Raw genomic sequence first — 8,592 nt, 5'->3', positions numbered from 1 at the left:
TACAGGGTCACTATGTGTCGGAACTGACCCCACGGCACATAACTCCCCCACCACCACCACCACCAATCTTGGGCAAGTAGATCACCAGGCCTTTCTTCCAAGAGGTAGACTCCAACTGCCAACTTTTTTGGCAACAGCTGAGCGCATTAACAGTTTACACCATCCAAGCCCTCCTCAGTACTTCATTTAATCTTCACTTCAGTCCTGTGGGGGTATTTTTTAGTGTTCCTATTTTGCAGAGGTTGAAACAATGGCTCAGAGAAGTTAAGTAACTGTCCCAGTGTATGAAGTTGTGGAGCTAGAAAGCTGACCAAAGGAATTGTGGTATACTGGCTTTCTACTTCAGTGTGAAAATGTACCAGGCTGGGAGCACCCACAATATGTGCCACTGTTTCCACAGTATGGTGCTCAGTTTCCCTGCATCAGGATCTGCTGGAGTTGCCTATTGAAAATGTAGATACTTGATCCTCAGCAGACTGGATGAATCAGAACCTCTGATCGAGGCCCTGGAATGTGCATGTTAGCAAGTGCTAGGAGGTGATTCAGATTCTCATTAAATTTGAGGAACACCTGATATAAGAAGAAAAAAAACAAAAAACAAAAAACCACTGAAAATGCTGTGCTATCAGGAATATGGTTTTAGAGCTAATGCTGTAACAAAACAAATCCACCCACTGCCATCTACTTGATACCAACTAATAGTGACCCTATAGAGGGTTTCCATGGCTAGAAATCTTTATGGGGGTGGTGGGTTTGAACTGCTTGCCTTTGTGGTTAGCAGTTTAACATGTAACCCATTATCCCACTAGGGCTCTTTTGCTATAGAAAAGGGTTTTTCTGGAGTCCTGGTGTGACACTGTAGGATAAGCACTGGACTGCTAGCCACAAAGTTAGTGGTTTAAACTCACCAACTGTTTTTTGCAAACCCTATAAGGGTTGCTATGAGTCAGAACTGACTCACGGCTCTTAACAACAACAATAGCAGGGTTTCTCAATTTTCACAATTCAGGCTCCTGTGCTGTGGAGCAAGAATAATGTCGCTTGTTACCTGGGTAAATTGTTATGGATTGAATTGTGTTCCCCCAAAAGATGTGTTATGAATCCTAACCTGTGGTTATAATTCCATTCAGGAATGGGTTTCCTTTGTTATGTTAATGGGGATGTATTCGTATAGTTGTTAGGTGCCTACTCATAACAACTTTAACACCCTAATGGAACACTGTCTGGTCCTGGTCCATCTTCACAATTGTTATGTTTGAGTACAAGGCTGCTGCCATGGTATCAATCCATCTCTGTAGGGGTCTTCCTCTCTTTCGTTGAGCCTCCACTTTGCCAAGCATGATATCCTTCTCCAAGTACTGATTCCTCCAGACAACATGTCCGAAGAATGAGAGATGAAGTCTGGCCATCCTGACTTCTAAGGAACATTCTGGCTGTATTTCTTCTGGGATAGAATTGTTTGTTTTTCTGGCAGTCCATGGTACTTTCAATATTCTTTGCCAACACCAAAATTCAAATACACTGAGTCTTCTATAGTCTTCTTTATTCATTATCCAACTTTCACATGGATGTGAGATGACTGACAATACCATGGCTTGAGTCAGGTGCATCTTAGTCCTCAAACTGACAGCTTTGCTCTTGAACACTTTAAAGAGCTCTTTTGTAGCAGATTTACCTAATGTAATATGTTATTTGATTTCTTGACTGCTGTTTCCATGAGTGTTGATTAGTATAAGGTGTGCCCTTTTGAGATACAAAAGGCAAGTAAAAAAGCACAAATGGAGGGAAAGATGTATGACATGATTACCAAGGACCTTCCCCTAGGGCGACGAGAGAGAGAGCCTTCCCCTAGAGATTGGACTTCTAGATTTCTAAACTGTGATAAATGAATTTCTGTTCATTAAAGATATCTACTTGTGTGGTTTTTCTGTTCTGGGAGCACTAGAAAAATAAGTCAGTATACTACTCAAATTCTCTGAGGCTGCTTCTTCCAAGACAGATTTAGTTGTTCTTCTGGAAGTCCATGATACTTTCAATATTCTTTGCCAACACCAACATCTGTCAAATGGGAATCATAGTTTCTGTCTTACATAGTAGGATTCCTGGTGTGGCACTGTGGGTTAATGCTCTGGACTGCAAAGTTGGTTTGAACCGCAAGGTCAGCAGTTCAAGCTCACCAGCGACTCCTTGGAAACATTACACAGGGTCCCTATGAGTCGGAACTGACTAGATGTCACTTAACAACAACAACATAATTATAGTGATCATTGTTGTTATTGCTGTTAAGTGCCGTTGTGTCAGTTCTCATAGTGGCACTGTATAGGGTTTCCGAGGAGCAGCTGGTGTGTTTGAACTGCTAGTCTTTCAGTTAGCAGTCCAGTACTGATCCTACAGTGCTACCCTAGAACTCCATAGTGATCATTAATGGGCATGAAAATACTTTGCAAATTCTAAATGACTCTGGTGTGGATTGCAAAATGACCACAATTCCTCCCCAACCCCATATCCACTCTCTTGTGATTTGGACGTTGCAAGTTATTCCATCAAGATGTGCAGTCTTTTTCTCTATCTCTTGAATCTGTGTTGGCCATGCAACTTGCTTTGTCCAATGGAAGAATAGCCAATGTGCCTCAAGCAAAGGCTTAAAAATCCTATGCATATTGGAGTATATACTCCATTGCTGTGCTTGGAATCCTGAGACCATGATGTGGAGGAATCTGAAATTGCCTTCTGGAAGGTAAGAGGCCAGATGGAGGAGAACCATAGTCATCCAACTGATTGCCAGATATGTAAAGGGGGCCATCCTGGAGCATCTAGCCACCAGTTGGCCTTCCAGCTTACTCATGAAAGAAAGCAGAATAAATCAGTAGAGTCTGCCTAAAGTAGAATTGCCCACAAAGCCCACCAAGTTGCCAGCTGAAAAAAAAAGTTGCTGTTTCAACACACCAAATTTTTAGGAAAAGTTCATTACATAGCAAAAGCTAACTGACATTGGCGCTATAAAAATATTATCACGTAAGTTGTTTAACATTTTAACTGTGGGTTCTGTGGTTTCCACAGATGCTGTGATCCAAGAGGGCAGATCACAGACAAGTAGACATTAATGCTCAAATTTTCAGTTGAGCCCTTTCATCACTTGGAGACATTGCCCAACAGAAATTGCTTTACAGTCTTTCCTGACCAAAGCATCTCTGAAAGAGTGACAATGGACAAAGATGAAACTGAAAAAAGTAAAAACAAAACTCAGTTGCCATCAATTGAGTTCTGGCTCATGGATAGGATAGCCCATGTGTGTCCGAGTAGAACTGTGCTCCATAGGGTTTTTAATGGCTGACATTTTAGAAATAAATCGCCAGGCCTTCTTTCAAGACATCTCTGGATGAATTCCAACCTCCGACCTTTCAGTTAACAACCAAATGAGTTAATCATTTGCACCACCCAAGTACTCCAAAGATGGAATGCTGTTGTTGAGTGCCATCGAAGCCGTTTCAACTTATGGCAACTGTATGTAACAGAGTAGAACTGCCCCCATAGAGTTTTCTTGGCTGCCATCTTTACTAAAGCAGGTTACTTACTACATCTTTCTCCTTCAAATACAACTGGGTGACTTCAAACTGCCAGCCATTTAGTTGGCAGCTGAGTGTGTAACCATTATGCCACCAGGGCTCCTAAAGATGAAATGAATCATCCTCCCTATTTTCCTAACTTTCATTGTTTCCTGAAAGGCAGTTCAGCAGCCTTGTATGGGAAGACATATAACCTAAATCTTCTTCAAGCTGATTGTTAATAATAATCTCTTGACTCCACAAAAGCATGCATAATCCGTTGCTTACCTTCCCCAACGCACTCTCCCCACATCCTACTGCTGGCACCAAGATAAATGGCTTCATCAAAGGAAGCCATGGAGGCTTGCGACCTGTTGAGGCAGAAAAGCTTCCTGGGGGATCAGAGACATACTAATGCCCAAATAAAGCATCCTCATTGCCATGTGAAGCGTCACTCTGCAGAATATATTAAATCAATCTGTAATGGTGAACAGCGCAGGATTGTGCTACCCATTCTCACCCCAGGAGTCTTTATCCTATGATTAAATTCCTTTGATAGACATTTTTAAAGTGTGTTGCTAAACATATTTGGTGAGAGAAGACTCATCATCTAGAAACCATGTCTGAAGGGGCTCACTCAGTGCATCAGGTGCAAGCATTTGCAATCGAATGTATGTATTCTACAACCTGAAAAGTCAGTACAAAACCAAGAATTTCTAAACTTCCTTTCCTTCCCCCAAAATAATTAGAGATCATGGGACGAATGAATATAGCCATTTTACTATTCACTTGACATACAGCAAATTGTAACTTGCTCTGCAAGGCTGATGGACCACATTCAAATCACATACTCATTCTTCAACCCCACATACACTTTCTTAGATGGCTGTGTGGTGTTAGTGTTGTTTGAGGATAACCACATAACACATTTTCTCAAATCGGTCTGTATGCTGCATTGAATCAAGGTGACATCTCAGAATGCCACTGGGGAACTCATAATAAATCTCAGACTCTTTCTACTAATTAAACTAGAGTTCAAGTATTTTCATTTGAACTGAAGAATCTCAAATGTCATTTTTTAAAGAATTTATTTTGTTGCTGAAAATATGCAGAGCAAAACAAATATCAATTCTGCAATTTCTACATGAACAAATCAGTGGCATTGATTACAATGCAAACATTCTCACCTTCCTTTTAGGAATTATTCCTTCTCCATTAACATAAACTCTCTATCCTTAGGCTTCCTATTTTAACTTCTGGAGTTGCTGTTGGCAATTTAACCCCATATAGCTAGTTCTTTAAAGAACACAGTGCTCCAGGTAGATATTCTTTCCTAATTAAACTATACTATGGTTTAAAGAAGACTGTAGGGGATATTTTTCTTTTAGTGATTAAAGTTTAAACATTATCTCAGCAGAAGTTTTGGAAACTCATGCAGCCTCAAAGGCTCCAAAAGATCTGGATTCCATGAGAATTTGAAATTCTGTGACATCAAATGCCCATTTTAAAGCCTTAACCAACTTCCTGGATATAATTTGGAATTGCAAACCTAAGTCATTAAATCAAAATTAGTACATAAAATTATCACCATTAAGTCAATTCAATAATAATTCTGGAACCAAGAGCTAATTGAAAATATTTGTACACTAGATCGATCTCCCTGACCTTTCATTAGTTAACAGTAAGCATTTATTTGACAAATAGATAATAAAGTCCTGTTAGAAACATTTAGGTGCTGGATATTGGCCTGTGGCTGAAAGTGGTCTAGGCACGAAATGATGGATGAAGCCCCAACCAGTAGAGAATAAAGACTTTTGGGTGTGGCATTGTAGGATAAACCCTGGACTGCAAGGTCAGTTTGAAAGTCAAAGTCAGTGACTGGAACCCACCAGCCACTCCTCAGATAACCTTTACAAGGTCATTATGAGTTGGAATTGACGCGATGACATTTAACATTGGAGTCCTGATATAAAGCTGTTGGATAAGCACTGGACTGGTAACCACTAGGTCCATGGCTCAACCCCATCAGCCACCCTACTCAGGGTGGTTATTAGTAGGAACCATCTCTCTCGGCACTTAACAACAGCAACAGAGAATAAAGAAAGAAGGAAAACTTCACATAAGCATAGCCAGGGATGAGAGAGGTTTGCAGATGATAGCTGAAGCTCTGACTAAGAATGAGCTCCCCCACCCCCTAGGGCAGAACGCCAAGTACTGGCTGGGGAAGAGATTGATGAGGATGGCCAAAAAGGTAGGGAAAAAATCTGTATCACTGAACCAAAAGAAGAGAGTGTTTCAGCATGAAGAGGATGTCAATACAGAAAATAAGAAATGAGCTGAAGGAAGTCCACTGGATTGGACAACAAAAATTTGACAACCTTAGGCAGAGCAGTTTTCAATATGTGAAAAGGGCAGAGGTTAGATTGTAATGGGTCTAGAAGCATGTGGTAAATAGGAGATGAAAAAAGCAAGCATAAACAATCTTAAGTACTTGGGCCTTCAAATGGCAGAAAGTAAAAAAGCAGCTAGAAGAAAGCATGGAGTGTGGCAGACTTAAAGAGAAGAAAGGTGTGTTTTTCTTTTCTTTCTTAAAGATATGTTATTGTGAATTATGTGATCGTTTACATGGGAGAACATTAGCTTTACATTCATCCTATCCTATATTGTTTCATTGCCATGGTTACAATCCCCTCCACGGCATCATCAACCAACCAAAGGGTATACCCTGCAAGCCTGCCCCCTGGTTATCAGCACACAGTCCCTCTCCCTCTTTGGGTCTACAGTCCCCAGCCGCTCCATCTCTCTGCATAATTATCTCTGCCTCCATCTCTGGCATCACTGCTTCTGTGGGCAAGGTCCCGCACTCTGCTTGATGGTTTCAGGGACCTCAGCTCCTGGACTGCATAGTCAATCACTGCCCTCCTTTTGCTCCAAAATGTCCACTTTTACATTTCCAACCCTAGCAGTCAGTCCTGATAACAATTATTCACCATTGCACCACAAGGGATGAATCTAAGAGTTACACATCATGGAATTATGGTCACGGTGGTGTTGTGATTTTCTGCACCAGTGCTCACTTGACCATATGCAAACAGAAAACAAGAAGTTGAACCCATCCAAAAATGGGGTTTTAATACACGAGTTTTCTGGAAAAGCTTGGAAAAGGGATGCTAAGGACCATGGTAAGGAGGTATAAATATGGCATAGCAACAACTTCTGAACACCTCTAACTTCATGAGGGGGAGAGAAATAACCATCAGCATCGACAGTCCAAGGCTGATTCCTGTGAGGCAGAGGTCACCCTCCAACCTTTTAACAATTCTGACACCAACTGTCCCTCCCTTTACTTTCAGCAAGCAAAGTTGTATCATCTGCATATCTCCACTGTTAATGAGTGAAGTCCTGATACCATGGTCTTCATATAATACAGCTTCTCAGATTATTTGCTCAACATACAGATTGAACAAGTATGGTGAAAAGATGCTAACCTGACACACACCTTTCCTGATTTTAAACCATTCACTATCCCCTTGTAGTCCTAGTGTAGTGCTGTAGGATAAGCACTGGACTGCTAACCACAAAATCAGCAGTTCAAACCTACCAGCCACTCCTCCGAAACCCTGTACAGGGTTGCTATGAGTCAGAACCAACTCAATGGCACCTAACAACAGTGAATATCCCCATATTCTGTTTAAATAATTACTTCTTGGTTTGTTTATAGGTTTCTCATGAGCACAATTAACTGTTCTGAAATACACATTCTTGACAATGCTAGTCATGATCCACACAGACATATGTCTTTGCATAAGCAATAAAGCACACGTAAACATGATTTTGGTATTCTCAGATTTTAACCATGATCCATCTGATGTCAGCAATGATATCCTCATTCCACATCCTCTTCTGAATCCATATTGAATTTCTAGCAGTTCCCTGTTGGTGTACCGTTGCAGTTGTTTTTAAATTATCTTCATCAAAGCTTTACTTGCATGTGTTATTAATGATATTATTCAATGATTTCTGCATTCCACCAGGTCATCTCTCTTTGGAATGGGCATAAACATGACTTCTTTAAATTGGTTGGTCAGGTAGCTGTCTTCCAAATTTCTTGGTATAGATGAGTGAGCACTTCCAGTGCTGTATCGGTTTGTTGAAAGATTTCAATTTGTATTTTGTCAACTCTGGAACCTTATTTTCCACCAGTGCGCCTTCAGTGTAGCTTGAACTTCTCACTTTAGTACCATAGGTTCTTGACCATGTGCTACCTCTTGAAAGGTTGAACATTTCTCTTCAGTACAGTGACTGTGTATTCTTTCCATCTTCATTTGATGCTTTCTGCATCATTCACTAGTTTGCCCATAGAATCCTTCAATATTTCAAGTTGAGGCTTGAATTTTTTCTTCAGTTATTTCAGCTTGAGAAATGCTGAGTTTTGGTTTTCTAACTCCAGGTATTTTCATATTTCATTATAATATCTGACTTTGTCTTTTCCAGTTGTCCTTTGAAATTTTCTGTTCAGCTCTTTTACCTCTTCAGTTATTTCATTTGCTTTAGCATCTCTACCCTCAAGAGCAAGTTTCACAGACTCTTCTGACATCCATTTTGGTCTTTTTTTTTTTTTTTTTCTGTCTTGTAAAAGACTTTTTGTTTTCTTCATGTATGATGTTCTTGTTGTCATCCTACAACTCTTCCGGTCTTCAGTCATTAGTATCTAATGCATTAAATCTGCTTTATTTTTTTTTTTTCTGTCTTGTAAAAGACTTTTTGTTTTCTTCATGTATGATGTTCTTGTTGTCATCCCACAACTCTTCCGGTCTTCAGTCATTAGTATCTAATGCATTAAATCTGCTTTATTGACTGCGCAAAGGCTTTCGATTGTGTGGATCATGACAAGCTATGGACAACATTGAGAAGTATGAGTATTCCAGAACACTTAATTGAGGAATCTGTACCTGGACCAAGAAGCAGTTGTTCGAACAGAACATGGGAACACTGAATGGTTTAAAATTAAGAAATGTGTACGACAAGGTTGTATACTTTCACCATA

This window comes from Chrysochloris asiatica, unplaced genomic scaffold, assembly GCF_000296735.1.
Source record: "Chrysochloris asiatica unplaced genomic scaffold, ChrAsi1.0 scaffold00139, whole genome shotgun sequence".
NCBI lineage: Eukaryota > Metazoa > Chordata > Mammalia > Afrosoricida > Chrysochloridae > Chrysochloris > Chrysochloris asiatica.
This window is presented reverse-complemented; position numbering follows the sequence as displayed.